At 49.1% G+C, this 26940-nt stretch overlaps 1 protein-coding gene across 5 annotated transcripts in view; it reads right to left on the reverse strand.

Moving 5' to 3' along the window:
- Window positions 1-26940, reverse strand: part of Ccnd3 (cyclin D3) — a 91562-nt gene that overhangs the window by 52568 nt on the left and 12054 nt on the right. For 2 of the 5 annotated variants that reach the window (XM_085679264.2, XM_085679267.2), the window contains one exon: window positions 15891-16009. The exons of the other annotated variants lie outside the window; for them this stretch is intronic. The gene's annotated coding sequence lies outside the window, so the exon portion shown is untranslated. Of the gene's footprint in view, window positions 1-15890; window positions 16010-26940 lie in introns of those variants that run through there. 5 annotated transcript variants of the gene reach the window in all.

Genomic DNA, 26940 nt, shown 5'->3' on the forward strand with positions numbered 1-26940 from the left:
ATATTCTTCTTAAAACAATGGGAAAAGGTCTTATACTGGATTCCAGCCTAGCCCGGAACTCCTATGAAGCCAAGGCTGGCCTTGAACTTGAAGCTCTCCTCCTGCCTCAGCTTTTCCAGTTTTGAGATTATAGGGCATAACCCATCATACCTGGCCATTGTTTTGTTTTGTTAAGATGTAGATTCTAGAGGAGGGGCAGCCATGGCTTTTAGTTGTGTAACAAACGGTGAGCCCACCAGGCTCCGATGAACAGTGTCAATTTTTAATTAAGTATGTGTCTGCATGTGGATATTTAGTACATTCAACTATCTGGGAGGCCAGAGGTGGGTGTAAGATACCCTGCACTGGAGTTAGAGGCAGTTGTGAGTTGCCTGACATGGGAACTGAACCCAGGTCTTCATCTAGAGTAGCTGTGCTCTTGAGACTGGACACAGTTTTTAATTACAAAGCAAGGCGGACTCTCTGAGTTGTGCCCTAACAGCAAGTTCCTGAATGTGGTGATGCAAACCTATCATCCTAAGCACTTGGAAAATGGAAACAGGGGGTTCACTGTGAGCCCAAAGCTAGTCTGGTCTACATAGTCACATCTCATCTCAAAGCAAAACAAACAAAAAATGAGCTGAAGGTATAGTTTGGTTTGTTGAGTGCTATCCTAACATGTACCAAGTCCTAGATTTGATCTTTAATGTCACATAAACTCAGAGGAGCTGACAGATTTATGTGACCCTAGCCATGGTGGGGGCGGTGCACAGAGGCAGACAGATCAGAAGTTCAAGATCATCTTCAGATGTGTAAAAATTTAGGGCCAAGTCTGGTAGTGGTGGCACACGCCCTTAATCCCAGCATTCGAAGGCAGAGGCAGGCAGATCTCTGTGAGTTCAAGGCCAGTCTGGTCTACAAGAGCTAGTTTCAGGACAGCCAGAGCTGTTACACAGAAAAACCCTGTCTCGAAAAACAAAAACAAAAACCAAACAAACAAAAAAATTCAGAGCCAACTTTGACTAAATGAGAGCCAGTCTTTGAAAAAATTTAAATCAGCCGTGTGATGGTGGCACACACCTTTAACTCCAGCACTTGGAAGACAGAGGCAGTTGGATCTCTGTGAGGCCAGTCTGGTCTAACGTGAGTTCCAGGACAGCCAGGACTGTTCTCTCGGCAGTTAAGAGCCACTTGACTGCTCTTCAGGGGACCCAGATTTGATTCCCAGCACCCACGTGGCAGCTCACAATTGTCTGTAACTCCAGTCCCAGGTCATCTGATGCCCTCTCTGGCCTCCATATGTACGAGGCACACACATGATGCACAAACATGCAGGAAAAACACCCATACACATTAAAGTAAATAAATAAAAATTAAAGTTAAGCAGTCCCAAACAAAACCACACACACACACACACACACACACAAAAACAAAAACAAAAAAACCCAGAAAATAAATGCAGAAGTCCCCCTCATTTTTCAAGGTACTAGGGCCTCCAAAGACTAAGCTAGCCAGCATTGCCACTGAACTATATTTCCGCCCCTAAAATCTCGAAGTAGAGCCTGGTTGGTGGTCCTGAAGGGATCCTGCCAGCCAAGCTTTCTGTCTGCATGTACATAAATACTTCTGCAAGCACTATTTTTTCACTTTATGGTAGTTAATTTTTGCAAAAGCAGGAACATTTGCTGCCTGGAGTTGAGCGGTGTCTCTAACACATTACTGTGGGTTCCTCCCGGGTTGCTGCAGCGGGATTAGCTTTGTGCTCTGGACCTGTTGCCCAGCATTCCACAGCACAGGATGAGTGAAAAGCAAACCCCAGAGAAGACAGAGGCGTCTCTTCTCCCAGGGCTGGGAGGAACAAGAGATTCAAGTGGGCAGGCAGCATTGCTCAGAAGGGCAGGCCAGGTGGGGGCAAGCAGACAAGGATGGTCTCCTTGTGGCTATATTTCACGTATGTATGTGCTCATGTCTGCACATGTGTGCATGCATGCATGATTCTGTGTTTGTGTGTTCGAAAGTTAGGAGAAAAACTTAGGGAAATAGGTTCTCTGCTTACATCTGGTGGGTCTTGATGATCAAACTCAGGCAGCAGGGTATCATAGCAAATGCCTTCACCTGCCATTTCACATGCAGGCTAGACTGGAACTCACTATGTAGCCAAGGGTAGCCCTAAACTCATCGCTTATGCCATACTCCCCCTCTGCGTAAAACGGGACATACGGACCTTGAAGAGAGGCCACCACTTGGGTCCCTCTTCCTTGAGTTCTTATCCCTTAGGAGGAGCCCTGGAATAGAGGACTTGAGTACGGTCCCTATACGAGCAGGAGCAGCAGCAACCACCTGCCAGGGAACAACCTGGAGATACAGTTCCTGGGCCCCACTCCAGCCCACAGAATCATCACCTCTCAGGGGAAGCTGTGAGGCCCTCCAGCCTGTGCAGGTACAGGCTCCACTGTGAGGATCTTTGTCCTAGAATGTGACTCTGAGTCTGACTCCTTCACCGTCCACCCACATTCTCTTAGGAGACCAGGAGGGAGGCCTGGAGGGATGGTCATTTAGCTACATAATGGCCTTTACTGCACGTGCATAGAGCCCATAGAGCCCGGAGGTAAAATCAGCGGCCTGGGCCATCCCTAGAACAGCGCATCCTGCCCTCTCCGGGGTCCTCCTAGCTCTCCCTCCCCTCTGAATAGAAGAGAACAGGAGGGTGGCGGTGGGACACTTTCACCCATGTTCCCTGTGAGTCCCCTTCATGGGGTACTGCTCTATCAGGGTAGACAGAGAAGGGAGAGAAGGCTGTGAATGGAGTGGGGGAGGAAATGGGATGTGGCTCTGGTGTGGCTGGGTTGGGGGAGGGAGCTGGAAGGAGTGGGGGGCGGGGAGAATGTCCTCAATTCACCCAGCTGGTTGGCCGGCACCTGTTCTGCTGAAGCCCGAGGAAAGATACCAAACCCCACAGCAAATGAGACACGGCCCCTCCCCACCCACAGGGGCCCCTTCCCGCGCACAGCCCAACTGACAGGAAAACTGTGAATGAGTCCAGGTGGCTGAGTGAGGGCGCGCAGAGACAGCTGGGTTCCTCCGGGCGGGGACAACTGCCTTCAGTCACCCCAGGGCAGAGACACCTATGATGGCGTGGGTCAGGGCCTTCAAGGACTGAGCTAGACATGACTGTCATCTATACCAAGGAACTCCTGATTGATAAGCCTTAGAAAGTTCCACAATAATCGTCATGACAATTCCTGGTCCTTCCCTCCTCCTCCTTTCCTAATCAATTTTATTTAATAGATTTAATTTAGATCAGTGTTTGTTACACTGTAAAAATGAAGTAGAAATCTTATATTTCTTCTTGACTTGTCTTCATAGGGGCAAACATTGCAGCGAAGGTCTGTGAGGTGGCTCAGGGGAAAAGGGTCTTGTGGCCAACCCTGAGTTCAATTCTTGGTACCCACACCATGGAAAGAGAGACGGACCCTGTAAATCTTCTGACCTCCACATGCATTCCATGCTCTTGCCGCCTCCCCAAAATAAATAAAACGTAATTAAAACTGTAAAAGAAACACTGCAGCAATTCAAGAAGTCAATGGGTTATCGTATTTGAGTATCCAAAGACGCCCTTTCGTTTATTTTTATTTTGTACATGCACGTGTTTGCATGTATGTGAGTGCACATGTCAAATCCATGTGCCAACGCTAGAGGACAACTTTGGAAGTCCTTTATTGGAACCTTTCATTGGAATCTAACTGGCCAGCCACACCCAGACATCCTCCTGCCTCTGCCTCCCCAGCTCTGAGTACAAGCAGGCACCACCATACCCAGTGTTTTCCCTTGGGTGCTGGTGTTGGAACTCGGATCCTGATGCTTGTGTGGTAGACTACTGACTGAGCCCTTGTGTTTCTGCCACATCCCCTTAGGAGGGACTTTCTCTGGGGAAGGCAAGGATGGTGTGTACCTCTAAAACAATTGAACTTCTCTAGGAAAGGAAGGGACCACCAAGTATCTATCTCCTGCCCCAGAATGGAGGACACAATTCTGACCTGACAGACTACCCCCCTCACCGTGCCGTCACGTGGCACAGGCAGATAGCAGAAGATGCCTCGGTGTAAACTGAGGCTGCTGGGAGACAAGACAAATCAGCTCTGCAGGCCTCAGAAGGAAGACAATGAACATGCTCGCTGCTCTCAGGCACTGAGATACCTTATACCAGTAAGTAACTCAGCAAGAAGGTAAGCGAGGAGCGAGACCAGGAATGCCTTGTCGTCATTCCCCGGGCAGGGATGTTTCTGGTCCTCTGTTCTTCACCATCAAATGAGGGGTACACTGGTCCTTTCCAGACAGAGCTGAAAGGGTACAGAATGGAAGACTTCTTGCTTTTGTTTGGCGGGGGGGGGGGGGGGGGGGGGGGGTGGAGTGGCTGGGTAGTTTTGGTTTGGCTCAGGTTTGGGTTTGTTGTTTCTTTGGGTTTTATTTGTTTGATTCTAATTTGAGACAGGTTCTCTATATGTAGCCCAGGCTGGCCTGAATCCCTGGAGAGCCTCTGGCCTCTCACTCCCAGGTGCTGGGACTCCAGGCATGGGCCACCATGCTCAGCTTCGTGGAGAATTCAGAAGCATCCCCAGTGTATAATTAGTGGCAGGTAGGTGAAGGCTAGCATTATCACCTGTGTTGGGAAGGAAGGGTCCTGAGGCACAGGGGAAACAGGCAGGAACTGAGCCAGTCTGAGAAAGCAGACCCCACCCCACCCCTACTCCTACCCCCACCCCAAGCAGTCACTCCTCTGCAGAGCCCATACACAAGGAAGTGCAGGGTCAATGAGGTGAAGACAGTGTATGGATTGTTCCCCAAATGGAAAAATGAGGTAGAGGATGTTACAGATTTCTCCCTGAAACTCCATGGAAGCTTAAGTTCTAACCCTAAATCTCAGAATGTGGCCATATCTGGAATGAGGGTCATTAAGACGAGCCAGTTCTGGAGCAGGAAGGGCACTGGATCTGATACGACCAGTGCAAGACACAGAGAGACAGAGAGTGGGGCAATCCAATCCAGCTATAGACCCAGGAGTGCCTGGGGCCACAAGACTGGGAAGAGACAAGAAGGATCTTGCCACAGAAGCTTCTCAGGGCCTGTTGTCCTGCTCACACTTTGTTATCAGGCTTCTGGCCTCCAGACCTGAGCAATTGAATGAATGCCTGTTCACCTGACGCCACAGTTTTCCAGTATCTGTGTAGGGATGCCCTGGAAACAAACACAGGGATCAGCTCAGATGCTCCTGGAGCCACTGCTATGGGGAAACGGAGCTTGATAAGGGAACCCAAGCGAATTCACAGCAAAACCCCCTCATCTTAGCTCACTGGGTCGCTCTAACGCTCTTTGCCTGGGGGCTGGAGATGTCGCACAGTTGATAGGATGCTTGCATAATAGGCATGGGGTCCTGGGTTCCATCCCCAGCACCAAATAAACCTGGTGGTGATGTCCACCTGTAATGCCGATACCAAGGGGATGGAGGCAGGAAGACTTGTCACCTGTAGCCATCCTCAGCTACAGTTGAGGCCAGCCTGGTCTTACAAAAATAAGAGTTCTTTAAGAAGTTCTTGGGCATGCACCAGCATGGAAAACAATGTAAATTGGTCTGGAGAGATGGTTCATGGGGTAAATAAGTGTGAAGGGGACCTGAATTTAGATTCCCTTAATTAAGTATGGGTGCAGCAGCATGCCTGTTATCTCAGAACAAGGCAAGGTGGGTGTTGAGGCAGGAGAATCCCCAGAAGGCCATGGGCCGACTGGCTGGCCTGGCGTACACAGTGGTGAACAACAGGAGACTCTGTCTCAAACAAGGTAGGAGAACTGACAGCAGCGGCTTCCTCTATACACCTCGCTGTGTGTCCCATCCCTGTGCCGCATACTGACCCACCAACACAAACATGCGCACACCATGCACGCAAGAAAAGAGTTCTTTAAGTGTTAGCATGTGGGTAATCTTTACGAAGCCTATAGTGGAACTTTTTTAAGGTTTACTCGTTTTCAATTTATGTGCATTGGTATCTTGCCTGCCTATATGTCTGTATAAGGGTGCCAGATCCTCTGGAACTGGGGTTAAGGCAGTTGGAAGCTGCCACATAGGTGCTGGGACTTGAACCCTGGTCCTCTGGAAGAGCAGCCAGGGCTCTTAACTGCTGAGCCATCTCTCCAGGGAAAATTTTTTTTGATACAATTCTTGTAGCTTTAGTCTAAGTCTGAAATTATGTCAAAATTAAGATTTGGTGTCTGGGGTTGCTCTTCCAGAGCACCTGGGTTTAATTACCTGCACCCACATAGCAGCTCATGACCGTCTGTAACTCCAGTTCTAGGGGATCTGGTGCCCTCACCAAGACATACATGCAAGCAGAACACCAGTGCACAACAAAATAAAAAGATCTTTAAAAATACATAAATAAAAGCATTAAGAAAGATTAGGTCTCTTTGCTCAGCCCTGTGGCTCCTACCCAGCCCTGTGGCTTGCCTGCTGAACTTTTCCTTAGTCCACATCTGAACCCTAAACCAGCATTGGTGTGTTCTGAGGACTTCGAATTTCACAAGCTGGGAATCTAAGTATGCCCTTGGTAGCTCCTGACTACAGAAATGAGGTTAGTGTCCAACTCTGTACGCTAGGAGACATTCTCAGAATGTGCCCCTTGGTTTTTCTCTCCAGGATAAAGTGAGGATGGAAGGGACCACACAGCCATCTAATTCAGGCTTCCACCAACTTCCCTGAATCGTCACTGATAGGACAGGAAATCAGGCTTTTGTTTTGTTTTATTTTTTGAGATATGTGTCACCATCCTCAACCCATTCATTTTTTCCTTCATATTTTTAGTTTTTGTTTTCTTATTCTAAGCTTCACTTTTATTTTTTGAGACGGGATCTCATGTAACCTAGACAGGTTTGAACTCCTAATCCTCCTGCCTCCACCTTTCAAGTGCTGGAATGACAGGCGCACTATCCTGACTCAGACCTATGGTTATATGATGATTACTGTCACTAGCCAGGGCACATCTATGTATAGAGACTTGGTTCTCTCCTTCCACCGTGAACTGTTGGCAACACCAGCCTTTACCCACTGACTCATTTCTCCTGTCCCCAGTTCTGAGGTTTTTGTTGTTTGCTTGTTTGCTTGCTTCCTTGTTTTGGTTGTGCTGCTGGTAATCAAGGCTTGGGCCTTCATAATGTAAGACAAGCACTTTACCGCTGACCGCATCTCCACCCCCTCAAGTGCACATCCAGCAGTCATGCTGATTTGCTGAGGGGCCAAAGCAGAGGAATTAATCCTGAGTGCAGAATGCATGGGGCTGCAGACCAGGTGCTGTGGTCACAGCCTTGAGGGAGGCATCGTTACTCCAGGCAGAGGAGGGTAAGACACACCCTGGTAGCACAGAGGGGCACAGTCAGCTTCCTCTCCTTGCCCGGGCTCCCCAATGGGGCACCACCTCCTCCCCTCTAGCCTTCTACCTCTGCCGCTACTGTGCTTCCCAGCCTCCTCTATACCCGCCCAGTCCCCTGCCTCAGCTGTTGACTTAATCAGGACCCCACAGCTTCTACAACAGGGAGTGGGAGCCCATGGCATGTGGGCCTAGGAGGAGTCCCTGATAAACAGCTGGAGCCCTTGTGTGCTGAATCTGTCATCTCTAAAGGGAAGACAGAAACAAACCTCCCGAGTGGGTGGTAGGGGTGATAGGACCGACAGAACGGATAGCGGTCACACAGGGGCAGCCCTCGGCATCTTCCTTCAAGGTGTCACAGACATGTCTGGCCTCTACAAAGACCTCTCTGACTGGACCCTAGTCGCCCTATCCCCTGAAGCTTTCTATACACCCAATGGAAGGTCATCATGCCACCCATCACCAGTGGACACTGGTTGGGTGTTAAGAGGCCCGAGCAGGAGTGAGCTCTAAAAGTCAGGCAGTTTGTCTCCTGAGCCAACACAAAAACTTAGGCAATTGTACAAGGATTGAGTGAAATGGGGGGCTATTATACAAGCATTAGCCATCCACATACTGGGCCTTGAAGATTGCTCGGTAAGTAAAATGTTTGCAATGCAAGCATGGAGACTTGAGTTCAGACCCCTAGTATGGATGGGAATGCTCATTGCTTCAGGATGAACTATAACCCCAAAACTGGGGCAACAGGGACAGGAAGATCTCAGGGGCTCACTGTTCAACCAGTCTAGCCAAAATAGCTAGTTCCAGGTTCAGTGAGAGGCCTTGTCTCGAAAAAATATGTGAAGAGAGATGACAATGTCAACCTTGACCTCAATATGTACACACATGCATGTAACACACACACACCACACACACAATCTATATACCGGCATAAAGAGAACAGTTTATTAAAGTACATTAAAGTTCATTATATAGATAGGAATCAATACTTATGTTTTTTTAAATACTAATTAGCATATTTTAAAATGTTTATTATTGCTGAGTGGTAGTGGCATATGCCTTTAATCCCAGCACTTGGGAGACAGAGGCAAGTGGATCTCTATGAGTTGAGACCAGCCTGATCTACAAAGTGAGTCCAGGACAGCTAGGACTGTTACACAGAGAAATCCGTCAGGGGAAACCAAACCAAACCAACCAAATAAACAAATGTTTATTACTATTATTTGTCCTGGGATTCAAACTCAGGCCATTGTGGTCCTGGGGCTCCAACTCAGGCCATTATGTTGGGCAGGAAGAGCCTTTTTTCTGCTGAGCCAATTCCCCAGCCCTTAAATCTTATATTGTGCCAATAAAATGTTGACTAGAGAAGCCATTTCATTTCCCTTCAGCTCTTAGAATGCTGTTGTAGATTTTACATATGCCAAAACAAAACCTGAAAATTTTCTCAACATCACAGCTAGATTTTAAGTGGTTTTTTCTCCCCTGAAACAGGGTTTCTTTGTGCAGCCCTGGCTGTCCTGAAATTCACTCTGTAGATCACCTGCCTCTGCCTCCAAACACTGGGATTAATGGTGTGCGCCGCCACCACCCAGCTAGATTTTGAGTGTTAAAAGTGCTAAGGAAGGGTTATTTATCTGCTTTATGGCAGTGAGGGGTAGGAGCCCTGGTCCTCTGTATGCTAGACAATCATTTTACCTCGCAGTTACATCCCCAGTCTCAGTAGTCTTTAAAAAAAAAAAACAAAAAAACATTTATTTATTGATATATGTGTTGAATTCATTTTCTTCTTTTTATTACATATGTATTTATTTTGTGTGTCTATGTGCATGTGTGTGGTTGTCTACACCAGTGTAGGAATGCAGAATTCAGAGCCATTCAATTCCTGAGAATTGGCTCTATCCTTTCACCGTGTGGGTCCGTGGGCTCAGACTCTGAATGGTCAGGATTAGCAGCAAGCACCAATGTGCTGATCCATCACACACACACACACACACACACACACACACACACACACAGTTAGGATCTTTGTTGTTTTAGTTTCATCAAAAATTACTTTGAGTGTCCCAAATGCATGTATGTTTGTACACCACATGCACGCAGTGCCTGTGGAGGCAGGAAGAAAGAGTCAGCTCCCCTGGAACTGAAGTTATGGATGGTTGTGAGTCACCATGTAGGTGCTGGGAACTAAATTTGGGTCCTCTGCAAGAGCAGTCATTGTTCTTAACCTCTGAGCCCCAAATATATATTTTTAGAGAGTGTGAAATGCAACATTGGGTATGCAAAGTAAGCCTGACCTGTGATCATACATGTATCTGCAGTTCTATTTAGAATTAATGATGACTGTGTACGCACAGGAAAAGAACTCATACAAACATACAACCACCCTACTGGATGCACAGCAGTCCCGCCTCCACCACTAAATGCTGGGATTGCGGAAGTGAGCCACCATGCCTGGCTCGTATACCAACTTCAATTTTTTTTAATGATGTGTACAGGGTGTGGGGGGAGGTAGTGTGTGCACATGGGTGCTGCTGCCCTTAGGGGTCAGAGGAATGGGATCACCTGGAGCTGGACTCATAGGTAGCTGAGAGTTATATTGATTGACTATGGGCAAAATGCCTGGAAAGATGGCCTGAGCCCCATCCCAGCATGGACTGAACTTCTACGAGAGGATCTAGGAGGCCTCAAATGGTTTCTGAGTAGTGGAAATGTTCAACAACCAATAATCTACTACCAAACTACATCTCTTCCTGTCCTGCTTCGGTGTTCCTGGCCCCCACGCTCCCCGCAAGGCAGATGGAACCTAGGGCATGTTACTACTGAACCACATCCCTGTCCCTCTAGACTTTTTTTATTTTGTTAAATTGACTGGGCTGGGCTTGAACACACAGTTCCTCCAGCATCAGCTCCCAGCTTAGCTTCTGGGGCACTAGACTCGCTTCTAGTTTTCAGTGTTTATTTAGCGTGTGTTTAGTGTGCATGATATAGGCGTGCACACACGGGGGTCAAAACAGGACACAGGATGTCTTCCTCCAGCACTGGCCACCTTATTGCCTTGAGATAGGTTATCTCACTGAACTGGAAGCTCCCTTATTTAGCTAGGCTGGCTGGCCTGGCAGCTCTTTGGATCCACCTATCTCTGTCCCCTCCCTTCCATCTCCAGTGCTGGGGCGAAAGGCATGTACATGCCTGGTGTCTTCTTTATGGAGACGCTGGAGATTTAAATTCATGTCTTCATGCTTACAGATCAAGGTCTCTTACCACCCCCAGCCTTGTTTGGTTCAGACACTGTCTTACAGTTCAGATAACTGCATAGGACCTGGAACTCAAGGCTCAAGGCCCACCTGCCTCTGCTTCCTGAGTGCTAGGAGTACAGGCATGACTGACCCCATGACTGTCTTCTTCCTCGTCCATCCCCTTTCTTCCCCTTCCTTAGTTTCCTTAGTTTTTTTTTCTCTTTCTTTTTCCTTTTTTTTGTTTTTGGTTTTGGTTTTGGTTTTTTGTTTGTTTTTGTTTTTTGAGATAGGGTTTCTCTGTAGCTCTAGAGTCTGTCCTGGAACTAACTCTTATAGACTAGGCTGGCCTCGAACTCACAGAAATTCACCTGCCTCTGCCTCCCAAGTGCTGAGATTGAAGGTGTGTGCCACCACCGCCTGGCTTCTTGCCTTAGTTTTTGAGACAAAGTCTTGGAATACAGCTCTGACTGTACTGGAACTATTACTCTGTAGACCAAGTTAGTCTTGAACTCACAGCTGTCCCCCTGCCTCTTCCTCCCAAGTGCTGAGATAACAAGTGTGTCCCGTCCTTTCTGGCCCCATTTCTATCTTTAAGGGAAAAAAACAACTTAAATTTCTTTTATTGTTTTGTGTGTGCACGTGCATGCTATGGAGTGCAAGTCATGGCACACATGTTGGGGCCAAGGGACAACCCTGGGGAGTCGGTTCTCTCCTGCCACCTTCACACTGGTTATGAAGACTGAACTCAGGTTGTCAGGCCTCAGCGGGCCACCCACTGCCAGGTTAAAGGGACTGAGTGCTGAGGTAAGCAAATCACAGTCCCGTTTAATGACTGCAGCAGTTCTGTGAGATGTGGTGTGACTCAAGCCCCACGAGACGAGAGTGGCCTGGCAGCTGGCTTGCCATCTTAGTGCCCAGCTCAAGCTCCTCTGAGCTCCCCCATTTTCCCCGACACCACAATGAGTGAATTAAAGAATAAACGGGCTCACAGTTAGATCCCAGGCCAACAGAGAAAGCCACTCAGCACATATAGAAAGGGTGGAGGCGGGAAGGAGGCAGAAGAGAAAATGGAAAATAAAACAAGCAATCGCTTCGTTACCACTTCCTCTAGGGCTGGGTCACGGCTGTTAGCGGTGTGCAGCAGGCACACGGTCTGGCATCCTCGCATCCACCCAGACACATGAAGGGCTATTTATTTACTTCCTCTGAGGAGAAAATAAAGATCAAACCCAAACAGACCCCCCAAACCGCCAAGGGTCTTCCCCAGGTGTTGCTGAAGCGCCTGCCCTAGCGGAGTTGCAGGTGGCTGTGGGCTGGAATAATCCCCACCGCCCTTTATGCATGTGTAGGTCTGGTTCACCAAGGAGGCCCTGGGTGCAGTGAGGAAGCAGGGAGTGGGAGGGGGGCAGGGAAGGGCTACTTCACCCTCCTCCAATACAGTGGCAGCTGCAGCAGCCCTTACCCTACTGGGGGAGATATGCAAAGATTGGCCAAGGGGCATGGATGGGCACCACCAGAGATGCTGGAGCCCCTTATTGGGTCAGGACAAGGGCAGAGGTGCTCCTCCAGGCAGCAGGGGGATATAAACCCACATGGGTGTACGGTTGGTTCTGTCATTGATTTTGTATGGTGTGGGAGACAGGAGCAAGGTTCAGCGGTCGCCAGAGCAGTGTTCACGTGGACTGTGGAGACTATGAACACAGCAAACACTGCGGACTGACCGAGCTGGGCGTGATGTCACGGGTCTTTATCCCAGAGCCAGCCTCAGTGCACAGATGGGCCGTGGAAATTTGAAGGTTTCATTGACTGATTTGGTCTGGATCCCTGGATTTATAAACCAGCACTGGGCTGGGTGATGGTGGTGCACGCCTTTAATCCCAGTATTTGGGAGGCAGAGGCAGGTGGATCTCTGTGAGTTCGAGACCAGCCTGGTCTACAAGAGCTAGTTCCAGGACAGGCTAAAAAGTTACAAAGAAAGTCTCGAAAAACCTACATAAATAAATAAATAAACAAATAGACCAGCACTGACTCGAAAACTTTTGCCCACACACATCTTTATCACGATGGCAAACATGGTCCATAACAATAACTTAATACTTATGTAAGAGTTTGCTATGGGCCAGGCCCTGCGCCGAGGGTTCTATGGGTCTACAGTTTCCTAATAGCACGTAATTCTCCTGATGGCTCTGTAGCTAAGAACTGTTACAGTAGTTACAGTCCCCATTTTACAGACAAGGACACTGAGGCACAGGAATTCAGAGGGACTAAGAATTCACTGTGGGCCGGACACGGTGCTGCATGCCTTTAATGCCAGACTCAAGAGGCAGAGGCAGGACAAGCTGTAAAATGGAGGCCAGTCTGGTCTGCACAGTGAGTTCCAGGAAAAATAATAATAATTTTTTGGAGGGGGTAGGAGAAACTTTACTCATTGGGTAAAGTGGGGAGTTGAATTCCAATTTCCAGCACCCAGGTATAAAAACTGGATATGGGCCAGGGTATAAGGCCGAGGCAGGAGGATCTCTGTGAGTTTGAGGCCAGCCTGGTCTACAAAGCAAGTTCCAAAACAGCCCAGGCTGTTACATAGAGAACTCTGTCTCAAAAAACCAAAAACTAAATCAAAACAAAACAAAACCAGAAGCTGGGTGTGGTAGCCCCAGCACTGGGCAGCAATGAATAGGGGCAGATATGCCGGGAGCTCCCAACCTGCCAGTTTCGTCAAAACGGTGAGTTCCTCGTTCACTGAGAGATCCCGACTCAAAAAAACTAAGCTGGAGAGTGATGAGAAACACACCCATTGCCGCCTCCAGCTTCACATATGCACATCCTTGTGCATACACACATATACCACACACACACACACACACACGCACACACGCACACACGCGCGCGCACAATGCTCTTGAGAGCTGGAGAAAAAGCCCAACAGCAGAGCCTCTACCTAGCACTCTACCAACCAGGCCGCATCTCCATCCACAAAAGTTTTTTTAAAAACAAAACAGGCCCAGGACAGTAGTATACACCTTTAATACCAATATGTGGGAGGCATGGGTGCAGAGGGGTAGGGGTGCAGAGGCAGGGCCATCACTGAGTACCAAGCCAGTCTGGTCTATGTAGCAAGTTCCAGGCCAGTTTTAGCTATATAGTGAAACCTTATCATAAAATAAAAAGGAACTAAAAGAAAGGAAGGAAGAAAAGAAAGGAAAATCAGCAAGAGAATGTCTCATGGCCACAGGATTCACGAGTGACAGTGGAGAGAGGCTTCTCAGCTTCGTCAGTGGGGCTCGGCTGCAAGGGAGCAGCCCTGAAGTCTAAGCAGAAGGCAGGCAGAGCCTGGAGGAGGCCGCTCTAGGGGGAATAAAGGGAAGGCTGTGTGAGACGGGCCAAGGCACGCAGGCAGACAGGCAGAGGGTCTGGAATGCACTGAGAGGAAGCGGGGAGCTGGGATGCTTTCTGAGGAGGTGAAGTCATGGGGCCTCTCTTCCAGCCAAGCCAAGAGGGGCCCAGGAAGCCGAAGCCGAGGCCCCAAGGCCTCACAGAAGCCTGGGGTCTCGGGTGATGGGAAAGAGGACTCCTACTCAACCTTAAATAAAAAAAGGGACAGCTAGAGTAGGAGGCCTGCAAGGGGGCTAATGCCCCCAGCCCACATGAGATCACTCATCTCAGTCTGAGAAATCAGGTCACATGCCTGGTGTGGGAAAGAAGCAAACCCACAACCTCAATGCCCATTCCAACCAGTACCGCAGCCCACACTGTGCCCCAAGATGGCGGGTGTCCAGTTCCCAGCTCAGGGCCCTCCTCAGGGATCTCACAGCTGTCTCTGGGACAGCCTAGACGCCATCCTCTCAGGGGTAGCAGGGGGACCGAGAAAAACTGAAAGCTCAAAAATTTCACAAGGTAAGGGACCATGCCTGTCTTTCTCCTTCCCTTTCCTCCACACCCATGGTAGGTATTCAATAAATGATGTGTTCCTATGGCCTGTAGCCATCTGGCCACATAGAGTTTTCCTCTTATGTCTGGCGGTCCCGTCCTCCTTGCCTCAGCCCTGCTTCTTTCTGTCAGAACAGACTTGGAAGTCTCCATCCCTGCCTCTGACCCTGTCAGAGGTTCCATCACCTGACAGCCCATCCCCTTCCCAGAAGCCTCACCAAGTGTGGGGACATGAGCTCCACACAGGAGCCTTTCTCGTTCACGTGCCATGGGCTCCTCTGTCCTGACCCCTCCCCTAAAATCCAATTCCCCGGTCTGTACCTTTTAACTAGAAGCCCATGTGTAGGTCCCCAGGGCTCCCTGGGATCTACACAAGGCAAATATACTGATCTACAAGAGTCGCTGAGTGTGGTGGCGCACGCCTTTAATCCCAGCACCAGGAAGGCAGGGAAGGCAGATCACTGAGTTTGAGGCAAGCCTGGTCTACAGAGAGAGTTCCAGGACTTTCAGGGCAAAACAGAAGAAACCCTGTCTCAAAACAAACAAACAAACAAACAAACAAAAAAGTTCAAGATCATCCTCAGATACACAGGACTCTTGAGTCTAGCCTGGATTACATAAGACTCTATTTCCGAGGGGAGGGGACAACATGATCTGGAATTTTTTTAAATATTTATATCTTAGAGCTGGGTATAGTGGCACATAGCTTTAATCCCAGCACTCTGGAGGCTGAGGCAGGCCGATCTCTGATTTCGAGGCCAGCCTGATCTACAGAATGAATGCCAGTACAGACAGGGATAAAGAAAGAAAGGGAGGAAGGAAGGGAGAGAGGAAAAAGAAAGAAAGAAAGGAAGAGAGAAAGAGAAAAAGATTTATGTTTTTATTTTAATTGTGTATCTCTGTGGGTCGTGCATCCAATGCTGGCTGGTGTCTCAAAGGCTACCGGAGCCATTGGGGTCAACACAGCTGGAATCACAGGCAGTTGTGAGCAGCTCAACATGGGTGCGCTCTCTCTCTCTCTCTCTCTCTCTCTCTCTCTCTCTCTCTCTCTCTCTCTCTCTCTCTCTCTCTCGTCATCTCTCCAGCCTGATAAGGGCCAGGGTTGGGCTGTGTCTTGAACAGAGGACAGGGATGGCGAGAAGACTCCGTGTAAGTAGGTTCACTGTGTAAACCTGTTGACCTGGATTTAATCTCGGGGATTCACAGGAAGGTGGAAGAAGAGAAGCAGCTCCACAAGCTTCCTCTGACCTCCGACCTCCGTATGTACACTGAGGCATGCGTCCCCACACCAAAATAAGACTACATAAATCATTTTCTAAAGAAAATACAGTACCTCTTCTCTCCTCCCTTCTCTGCTCTCCTCAGCTCTGTGGGGCTTCATGATGGCCTCGGGAGGGAGCGTGGAAGAGCACTGGGCTCCTGGAACTGTCAAGGAGTCAGGTCATCTGCAACCTGCCATGGAGGAAATTTCCATTTTGCCACGTGACTAATCGTGAGGTGTCTGCTGCAGAAGCCCAACCCCTAACGCTGGTACAGCCTATTGATTTATTTAGACAGTCTCACTATGTAACCTAGCTTGTCTGGAACTCAGAATGTACACAAGGTTAGTCTTGAACTCACAGAGATCTGCTTGCTTCTGTCGACCAAGTACTAGAGTTAAAGGCACACACCACTATACCCAGCCTTTTTATATTTGATTTTTTTGTCCTGAATATTGAACCCATGACTTCCTACATATTAAGCATCTGCTCTACTACAGAACGACACTGGCCTGAGATTCTTAGATATAAGTGCGTGAGAGAGGCTTTCCTCTTCATCCATATTCCCAGTCCTTCAATATTACCAGGTCTGTTCTCTGAGTGTCAGAGACCATCTTTCCAGGTAGATAAAGTACACCAGCTCAGCTGGGCAGTGGTGGCACACACCTTTAATCCCAGCACTCGGGATTCAGAGGAAGGCGGATCTCTGTGAGTTTGAGACCAGTCTGGTCTACAGAGCTAGTTCGAGGACAGGTTCCAAAGCTACATGGAAAAACCCTGTCTCAAAAAAAAAGAAAGAAAGAAAGAAACAAACAAACAAACAAAACTACCAGGTTTGCCCCCGTTTACATCAGATGGAGACCACCCACGTGTGAGTCTTTCCTGATAGATATTCTCTTCATCCCTCCAACTGACCATTCTCAAACGGTTTCTCCGAGCTCAGGGAACCACATGGAACTGGATCCTAGGGAGAAGGTGAGGAAACGCTGGGAGAATAGGTGAACTTCAGCAGTCTTGCTGGGCTACGAACATCTTAACTCTCTAAGCCCTCGTGAAATGGGCTAGTATTGACTGCTTGTGAGCTTACAGGGAGAATTAAGAGCACATACTATTGGCTGGGGGTGTAGCTCAGTTGGTGAAGTGCGTACCCGGTATGCACAAAGCCCTGGGTTCAATCCACAGCACCATTTAAACCAAGTGTGGTCGGTGAGGACCAATAACCTCAGCATTTGGATAGTAGAGACAGAATGGTCAGAAAGGAGTTCAAGGGCTTCCTTGGCTAGGTAGGGAACTTGAGGCCAGCCTGGGTATGAGACCCTTTCTCAAGGAAAAGACAACAGAGTGCATATTAAGTAGCTAGCAATTTTTAATTTTTATTTTTACTATTTATTTATTGTTTTTCCGAGACAGGGTTTCTCTGTAGCTTTGGAACCTGTCCTGGAACTAGCTCTTGTAGACCAGGCTGGCCTTGAACTCACAGAGATCCGCCTGCCTCTGCCTCCTGAGTGCTGGGATTAAATATGTGCACCACCACCACCACCGGCTCAGATGTTATTACCATGGAGATGGTATGGGAATGTCACAGGGACAGCTGGAGAAGAGACCTGCAATGACCTTCCCATGGCCAGGAAGCGAACAGAGGAGAGGAAACTGTGGTCATAAAGAGGAAGAGAGGCAGAGCTGGGGTGACATCAGGGGAGGGAAAAGAGGACAGCCCCGTGATGGCCATGCCAAGCATGAGGGAGGGTGGGGAAGCAGCTGAGGTGTCTATCAGCTGCCTGCAGCTCATACAATCCTGTGCCCATCTTGCATGTGCCCCGCCCAGGAGCCTCTGCCCAGGGTTAGCCACCGGCAGCGTCAGGACCGTCAGGACCGTGTTACCACGCTGTCAGCTGCTGTGTCCTGCCTGCCTGAGAAGGAAGAAGGCACGCAGCTGCCCTCACAGCAGCACTTTCTCCAGCCTGGAGGTTCTCTGCTCCTGAGGGAGACAGGCAGGCTGGGTTCTGTCCCCAGTTCCTGCACGGAGGTGCCACTAAGTGAGCTCAGCAAGCTGGGTGACTCATCTTAGCTTCCTCTGCTTGTCTGTTCAGTATGGATAACAGGACTGTTAGGATGAAGGATAGAGACCTGTGTCTGGCATATAGCAAGTGTCCAATAAATGTTAGTCACCACCAGGGCTGGCTTCCTGGCCTGAATATACCGCAGTCTCCCGAGACTCCGATGGGTACCACGCTGGACTCAGTGCTCTCTCACTTGTAGCTTGAAATTCTTATATATAAGCGGCTGCTCCTAGCTGTCGGGACATTCATGTATTGAAACCTCTGGTCAGAGTGGGGGTGACTGCCTAGCAGCCTATTGAAGATGCAGGACTTTGGAGGGTCTTGAGGGGGCCTCGAGGTGTTTGAGTGCAGTGGTGTGGGAGTGTGCCCTGTGGCCACCAGTCAGAGGCTCAGGAGAGGGAGACTTGCATATGTTCTCACTGGGCCCTAGAAGAGAGGGGGCATGCTTACTTCTTTTGGCCATCTAGCTGGTGTATCTCAAAGCAAACACCTCCCCTGCTGCCCCCTGGATCTGACCCTTGGATACCCAGGCTAGAAGCCATGTCCAGGCTTAGGAACACAGAAGTCATCAGACCTTCTTCAGGACAAGAAAGATACTTTCTGGCGACAGGCAATGCTTCCTTGAAGCCCTGCATACTTCAGATTGGGACTGGTTATGGGGGTATCACAGGAGAAGGGGTGTTAGCTGCTGCTTATGGTGGTCCCAGGAGCTGGCCCTAGCCCTGGGGAAAGAGCAAGCGTTGGCTCCAGTAGCTTAGACTTTAACCCTCAGGCTAGAATGTGTTGAAATAAATGGAGGGTGGGGGGTGTTTGGGGCACTAGCACCAAGCCTCAGGAGATGTGGAGCCTCGCAGAACCCTGGAGCCAGGATGCCCTCAGGCACCACACCGAGGAATGAACTCCCATAAGCCAGTTCGGGAGGCCCCTCCTAGGAGCCACTGTCCGTCTGCGGTCCTGGGGGCAGGGAGCAGATGTCTTCCTACGAGACCCCAGACCCTGCCTCAGCCTCCCTGGCTGGGCTATCACAGCTTAGCCCCCACTCTGTTTCCCAGGCCTTCCTAGATGACCCAGGGGAGAGACTGAGGGTGGCCCGGCCTGGCAGATGGGGGCTGGCCCTGGAAGAGGCCCCTCTTCTTCCACCTCCGGCCACCTGTCTTGAGTCCTCAGTTCTTCCAGACAGCTGGAGAAAGGCCCCTAGAGCCTCTGCCTAAGGGGGACTGATGTGGGAACACAGCTCTCAGGGAGCCAAGCCAAGGCTGAGGGGAGGCCCCCGGAGCTGACGGGGACGCCGTGTGTGCTTGGATGGGGGTGGGGTGCGCTGGGGAGAGGTAGGGATTGGGGTGGGATCACAGAACGGAATGCGAAGCTTGTTCTCCTCGGGGCACAGCTGTTTGTTTTGATCCCCTTGTCAGCGGCGGCCTGTTCCTTATCTCAGGGCTCAACCCAGACTCCACCTCCTCCTCTGTTGCTGAGCTGAGGAGGCAGACTCTGCGGGATGCTGCCCGGCTTCCTGCTCCCACCGCAGTCCTTCCCCACCCCGCCACCCTTGCAGCTCCAGGCTGCTCCAAAGGACTACAGGAAGCATAGGCTGGCCTTCTTCAGACCCACTCTGGGCCCCTCCGAGGGTAGCTGCTCCCTCATCTCACCCCACCCGCCCCAATTGTCATGATGGCCCGAGCTGGTCGCCCCAGCAGTGCCAGACCAGAGTTTAATTGTTGTAACTAGACTTAAAGATCTGGCAGAGTTGAGAGCTGGGTGCAGAGTCCACACTAGGTTCCGGGTCTTACTGGGCCCTTCATTGCCAGCTTTACTCTTAGCTCCGAGGGCTTCCCATGAGATGCCACAAACTAGTGATTCTTGCCCCTCAGTTCATGGACACACTCCTGCCTGGTTCGGTTCCTATTCCTATTATTATAGAACTGGATTTTTTTTTTTTTTTGAGACAGAGTCTCATATAGCCCAGGCTGCCTTCAAACCTGATCAGTACCTGAGGGGACCTTGAGGCCCTGATCCTCCTGCCTCTAGACCAGGCTGGCCTCGAACTCACCAAGATCCGCCTGCCTCTAACTCCCAAGTGCTGGAATTAAAGCCGTGCACCATCACCGCCCGGCTGGAATTTTTTTAAAAAAGGAAAAAAGTAGAGCAGGTGTCTTGGTGGTTCCTGGACGCTTTTAACCCCAGCATTATTTTAGGCTAGCCTGGGCTACATAGTGAGTTCCAGGCTGGCCAGGCCTACACAGTGAGAGCATGTCTTAAATTTTAAAATAAGGGAGGGGGGGAAACAACAATACCCCAACACAATTTCAGTTGTTACTTTCCTACAACACACACACACACACACACACAAAGCCCACGCAAACAAAAGCCCACTGTTAACGTTTGTATACTTCCTTCAGTTTTTAGCTTTTGCTTTTTAAAATGTGTGTGTAGCATATCTAAACCATATGTATGGGAGGCGCTTTGGGGGAGACCAACATCTCACATCTCAGGCTGGCCTCAAGCTGGCTATGGAGTTGAGGCAGTCTTTGAACGCCCGACTCTCTTGCCTCCACTTCCCAAATTCCAGGATTACTTGTAGTTTATGGAATTGAAAACAGGTCTTCCTGCATACTTAGGTAAACCCCCCTACCATTTAGCTACATTCCAGCCCCGCCCCCTCCCTCTTTTTTGGCCTGGAACTCACGGAGGTCCTCCTGCCTCTGTCTCTGAAGCGCTGGCATTAAAAGTTCCTGCCTGGCTCCCAAGCCTTTCTCTTCCCTGCTTTCCTGCCCTCCTTCCCTTTCTCCTTCCTGGGTATGTGATGCCATCAAGCTCTACCCCAGACTCCTTTCTGCAGGGAAGGTTCCCGTGCGCTAAGACACCAGCAGGGTACAAGTATGGCGGTTCAGACTCAACGCCTCTCATCCTGCCACATCTTCTTCCTTTCCATTGGCTGTGTCCTGTCACCTTGGTGTGGAAAGTTCAGTCCCCCACCTGACTGCATTGCCACCTGCTCCTTATCATAAATCCAGAAGCCAGGCTCCTGACCTGTACCCCAGAAACCTGCCTCCCACCAGGCCCAGCCAGCTCCCTGCAGGGCCCTCCCTTCCACCCTCGGGCACTTCTTCAGTCCCGGGCCTTTCCAAGGCTCATTCTCCAGCCTCAGCAGAAGGGCTCCAAGTCCCCAGGTATTCCCTTTGCTTTACTTTGGCTAATCTGGTCCTGGGGCTACCAGAACCTTCGACTTACAATTTGATCCCCACCCCCAGCCCAAACTCAGCGTCTTTCCAATTACAAGACAGGATGTTTCCCTAGCTTCTCTTGAAGTCAGGAAACTAATTTTAAAATTTATTATCATCATATGTGACTGGACGCATGTGTGGACGGATGCATGCCATGGAGTGCTTCTGAAGGTCACAGGACTTTTGGAAGTGGGTTCTCTCCTTCCCCAGTGAGCTCTGGAGACCAGCTCAGGTGGCCCATGAACCCTCAAGCCAAGCTTGACCGTATGTTTTACAAATGAAATAATACAAGAGATTTCTAAGACATTAAAAGTACATCTGCTGTAGCGAGCAGAAGCACATTACAGCACATCTTGTTTGGTTTTTTTATACATATTTGTGTGTTTCTGTACATGTGTGGACAAAATGCTTTAAAACGAAAACATTTCTAGGATTTGTTTTATTCTATTTTGGTTTGGTTTTTTTTTTTTTTTTTTTTTTTGAAACGAGGTCTCAAGTGGCCCAGGGTGGCTTCAGACTTGCTCTGTGGGCGAGGAGACCCGGATACCTACCCAATTTTCCCACCTCCACCTTCCAGAAGCTAGAACTGCACCGCACACCAATGCCCAACTTAACGAAAGCTTAAAAAACATTCCCAGGCTAGGAATGTGGCTACGTTGGTAGGGTGCTGGCCTCACATAGTCCAGACTGGTCTCAAAGTCACTGTGCAGCTGAGAATGACCTCAAACTCGTGACCTTCCTGCCTCCACCTTCCAAGTGCTGACCCGATCTCAAAAAGAAAGAAAGAAAAGCATTTTCCTAATTGATTGTGAGTGACTTGAGACTCAGAGCAAAGTCAAGACCTCTTACAAGGCTTTGATAGTTCTCTCCAAATCTTTAATACCAAAAAAAAAAAAAAAAAAAAAAAAGCTTTCTTGCATGAGGGTGCCTGACTTTAGTTCCAGCACTTGGGAGGCAGAAGCAGGTGGGTGAATCTCTGAGTTTGAGGTTAGCCTAGTCTACAGAGCTAGTTTTAGGACAGACAGGGCTACACAGAGAAAACCCTGAAAGCCCATATATATAGCTAAGAAGACAGTATATTTCAAGATCCACTCTGACTTCCTCCCTTCATAGCTCGACAGCACCCCTGTCCTTAGTTCAACGAGACCTAAGGGTATCAGAACCTTTTCTCGGGATTTTACTGTCTCTATTAATGCTACTAGCATTCTGTTGGTAAACCATGCTGAAATTTGCTCATTTGTTTCATCTAAACTCATTTTGAGACAGGGTCTCATTAAGTTGCCCAGGCTGGTCTGGAACTTTCGAGCCTCCTGTCTCAGCCCTTAGCGTAGCTGGGATTGCAGGCCTGTCCCACCACTCCTGCCTAACTGTCCTTGATTCTTCTGGCTCCGGAGCTGGAGCACACAGCCTGGCACTGGAGAAGGAATGCAGGCAGCCAGCACAGCACAGACCACATACTTCATCGCAAAAATATGCAGGGTGCCTCGCAGGGGGAAGTGTGGATGACTCTAATTCCTCCCAGTTACCCAGTTCTGCTGCTTCTGAAGCCCTCCGAATAGCTGTCAAACGGCCCCTCACCTCCATGTCTGCGGAGGCCACCCTATAGGATGGTAGGGCTCCACTCTTAATTGACAGGATTTGGAATCAGTCAGGAAACACACCCAGAGGCTTAACTGAGGAGGGCTGACCCCCCCCTCTGAAAGTGAGAGGCACCTTCTCACAGAGGGGATGCTTTTGGACCGAATAAAAATGGAGAAAGGAGACTGGCTGCTGAGCACCAGCATGTGGCTCTCTGTGCTTTGTGGCTGCAGAGGCACACACCCTCGCGTTGCCATCTCTTCCCACCACGACAGAGCAGAGCCCAGGGAGCCCCTTTCTCCCTATAGTCGCACTTATTAGTATTTTGTCAGTCACGAGAAAGGCAACCAACACCCTAATTTCAAGCCTTTCATACTCTTATAGAGACTTCCCCTTGCTATTCTGCTACAGCCTTGGGAATTGTCTTTGAACCATTCTGATCATGTGGCTCCCTCAGAGCTACTGAGCCAAGTACCAACTCCCCCCTCCTCAGCATCTTACTATTGTCTCAAACATTCTCTCCACCTCGGTGGCCTGCTAGGACCACTGCACTCTAGCCCAGTCCACAGGTCCCCCCTTCCTGATGGCAGATCTGTCTGAAGCTGAATTTTCCTTATTGAAATTCACCCAAGCCACTCAGTACAACAGACTGAAGCAGAAGCCTCCATGATAACCCGGCTGTCTTCCATTAAACCAGGCATTTAAAGAGAGCTACAGAGATGTAAGCTACGGCCACGCTTCTCATTGATATCTTATGTTTGGGGAAGCAGGATTATCATAGTATTTAAAGATTATAAATTAACATGCAATGAGTTATTGCTTTTAAGGAATTAATAAACATTTGATTTTTTTTCTTATATCCTGCTGGGTGTAGCAGGGCACACCTATAATCCCAGTACTGGGGTGGCAAAGGAAGAAGGATTTCTTTCAAGACAGGGTTTCTCTATAGCTTTGCAGCCTGTACTAGAACTCACTCTGCAGACCAGGCTGGCCTTGTCATCTCTTTACAGAGATCTGCCTGTTTCTGCCTCCCAAGTGCTGGGATTAAACGTATGTGCCACTACCACCGAACAGGAAGAGGGATTCTAATTCCAGATTGGTTCGGACTATACAATGAGATGCTGGCTCAAAAACCCAAGAGAACTAGCTGTGCTAAATGTCACACACCTGTGATCTCAGCACTCAGAAGACAGGAGTTCAAAACCAGCCTTAAATCACACACACACACACACCCCACACCCCATCTCAAAACAAAGCAAAAAAAAAAAAACAAAACAAAACCAGGCTGAAGATGCCTGCCAATGGTGGAGTGAACATGAACATCCGGTTACACGCTGGGCCAACTCCAGCACCAAAGCAGGGAAACTGATCGCTATCATAGAAGTAATGATGATTATAAAACTAGTAACTATCCTTTTTTTTTTTTTTTTTTTTTTGAGACACTGCCTTTCTGTAGCCTTAGGGCCTGTCTGTAGACCAGGCTGGATGAGAACTCACAGAGACCCACCGGCCTCTGCCTCCTGAGTACTGGGATTAAAGGTGTGCACCACCACCGCTAGCTGCAACTATCTGTTAAGGAGATAATCGGTAGTATTCCACAAAGAGAGTAAGAAATGAGCCCAGTAACGGTTATGGAAATAGGAGAGACAGGGGATTATTTCCATACTGTGGCTTTGGTAGAGACCAACAAGAAATGTGGCACAGTCAGAAAACTGCTCTTGCTACTTATTTACCTACTTATTTTTGAGATAGGGTCTCGTTATGTAGCTTTGGCTGGCATGGAACGTCTAAATTCTGGGATTAAAGGCATGGGCCATCATTCCCAACTAGAAAACTGATTTTAATTTGTGTCTCTTTACTTTTGTTGCTTTTTGAGACAGAATCTTGATCTGTAACCCAGGTGCATTCCTTTTGGTCTTTGGAGGTAAAGTCTCAGGTAGCTGAGGCTGGCCTCGAACTCCCAATTCTCCGGTTTCCAGCCCTCGGCAACTGAGTTTACAGGGATTACAGGAATGCCACACAATACCTAGCTTTCTCTTTCCTTTTCACTGCTCTATAAAAACTGCTCTTTAACGACCTCAGATTTAGTGGCGCCCACCTGCAAGGCCAGCTTGTGGAACCGGGAGACTGGAACAAGCCCTGGGCTCTGGAGTGTGCAAATAGACACCCTCTCTCAGAAAATGAAAACAGGCAATTGCTCTGGAATGATTTCATCAAAACCTCTTCTTGGGGCTGGGGGTTAGAGCTCAGTGGTGGGTCCTTGTCTAGCATGGGTTAGGCACTGGGTTTGGTTACCTAGCATGGGAGCAGGGGCCACACCAGCACAAAACCCAAAACCCAAATCTCCTTTCTTCCACTTCCTCAGAGAACACTCTTCAGCAAGAGGAAATTCCTATTTAACCTGCTTACTATTGTGCAAAAGTAATAGGTCCTTTCTCCAAATCCCCACAAGACTTCACACAAACTCTTCTTGTGGCCTGCTATCCCACAAGAGTGTGCACAGTGAGCTGAATATGAACGCTCAATAGCGACTAATGCAAGCGGGAGAGGGGACAGCGATCAAAGAAGCCTCCGTCCGTGCTGTGGGAACGCGGTCCCGAGCTCAAGATGAAGACCTGGGCTATCCCAGAGAAAACCAGCCATGCTACAGATTCTTAGGTGAAAACTGGGTTGTATGAGAAGACTAAGTTCATTTTAATAATGGTATTTGGATGGGGCTGGGTTTTTTTATTTATTTAATATAGGGTCTTACGTGTTCCAGGCTGGTCTCCAACTCACTAAATAGCCAAGGAGGACCTTGAACTCCTGATTCCTCTGCCTCCACCTCCCAAGTACTGGGTTTAAAGGAGTAGAACATCATGTCTAGCTTTAATAATGTTTTTGTTTTTTGGGTTTTTTTTTTTTTTTGGTTTTTTCAAGACAGGGTTTCTCTGTGACTTTGGAGCCTGTCCTGGAACTAGCTCTTGTAGACCAGGCTGGCCTTGAACTCACAAAGATCCGCCTGCCTCTGCCTCCCGAGTGCTGGGATTAAAGGCATGAGCCACCACCACCAGGCTTATAATGGTTTTTTTTTGAGGGGGAGGGGAAATGGGGGATTAAGATTTATTTATGTGTATGTATGTATATATATGTATGTATATATATGTGTGGATATATACTTGTGGGTGCAGTACCCAGGAAGGTCAGAAGAGGGCATCAGATCCCCTGGGGGTTTATAGGCTATTGTGAGCCACCTGAGTTGGGTGCTGGGCGTTGTCCTATAGAAGAACAAGTACTCTTAATCACTGAGTCATCTCTGCAGCCCCATAATAGTGGCTTTGCTGTCTGGTTTCCCCCTGACTTTGAACCCAGTACTGAATACATCATAACACTACTGTACATGAAGGACAGATAAATGAATGCTTTCAAAGCCTCTGTGTATTTTAGATGTTGCTGGATGACAGTATCAGGTGGCTGAGCCCTGTACCTATGTAGCCCGTCCTCTGGCAGGGGCATGTGTCATTTGTCCTAGGCAGGCCTGCTGCCTATCTCTAGGTGAACTATGGGAGACCTCAAACCTTCCTCAAGGGCCAAGTCACCAGGTTAGCCCTAGGACCCAGCGTAACCATGAGTCTGAGTTATGCCCTCAGCTACTGCCCCACTGCCATGCCCCAGCTGTGATGGGAAAGAACAAGGAAAAAGAAAATGAACGTTGGAGGGGGAGTCAGAAGAAAATGTTTGTACCTTCATTTCAGTTGGGTGGCTGTGGTCAGGCTGATTCATCCAGGGCTCCACAGATAGGTCAGAGTCCCAGCCCCACCTAGCAAAGCTCACATCCACCACTACCCCCAGATCCTGCTTCCTGGGTCCTCTGTGACACCTAATCTGCCTGCTGGGGCAAGGTTCTGGCTAGGAGAACTAAGGGACCCAGGATGCCAGGATGCCTTGGCATGCTTGGGTTGGGGCTTGGGGACAACACACTCATGACACGACCTACTTCCAAGACACATGTGCGGGTCACTCACGACCAGTCCAGGAGCCCCAACCCGCTGCTTTGTTAGTCCAGAGACTAAGGCACTGTCACGATAGAGAATTTGGTGTCACCTCACAGTCCCCCGATGGGTGGGTGCACACACATGCCAACCAAGCTGGCCTTGAATTTACAGAGAGCCACCGGGCTCTGCCTCTCCAGTGTGGGGATAAAAACTGTGTGCCACTAAGGTCTCTGACATCAGGTTCTCAACACTGACCTTGGGCTAAGTCGTTTGGCCCCTGCACTTCCATTT

Source organism: Myodes glareolus, chromosome 18 (genome assembly GCF_982192425.1).
Source record: "Myodes glareolus chromosome 18, mMyoGla1.1, whole genome shotgun sequence".
In the NCBI taxonomy this organism is placed as follows: domain Eukaryota; kingdom Metazoa; phylum Chordata; class Mammalia; order Rodentia; family Cricetidae; genus Myodes; species Myodes glareolus.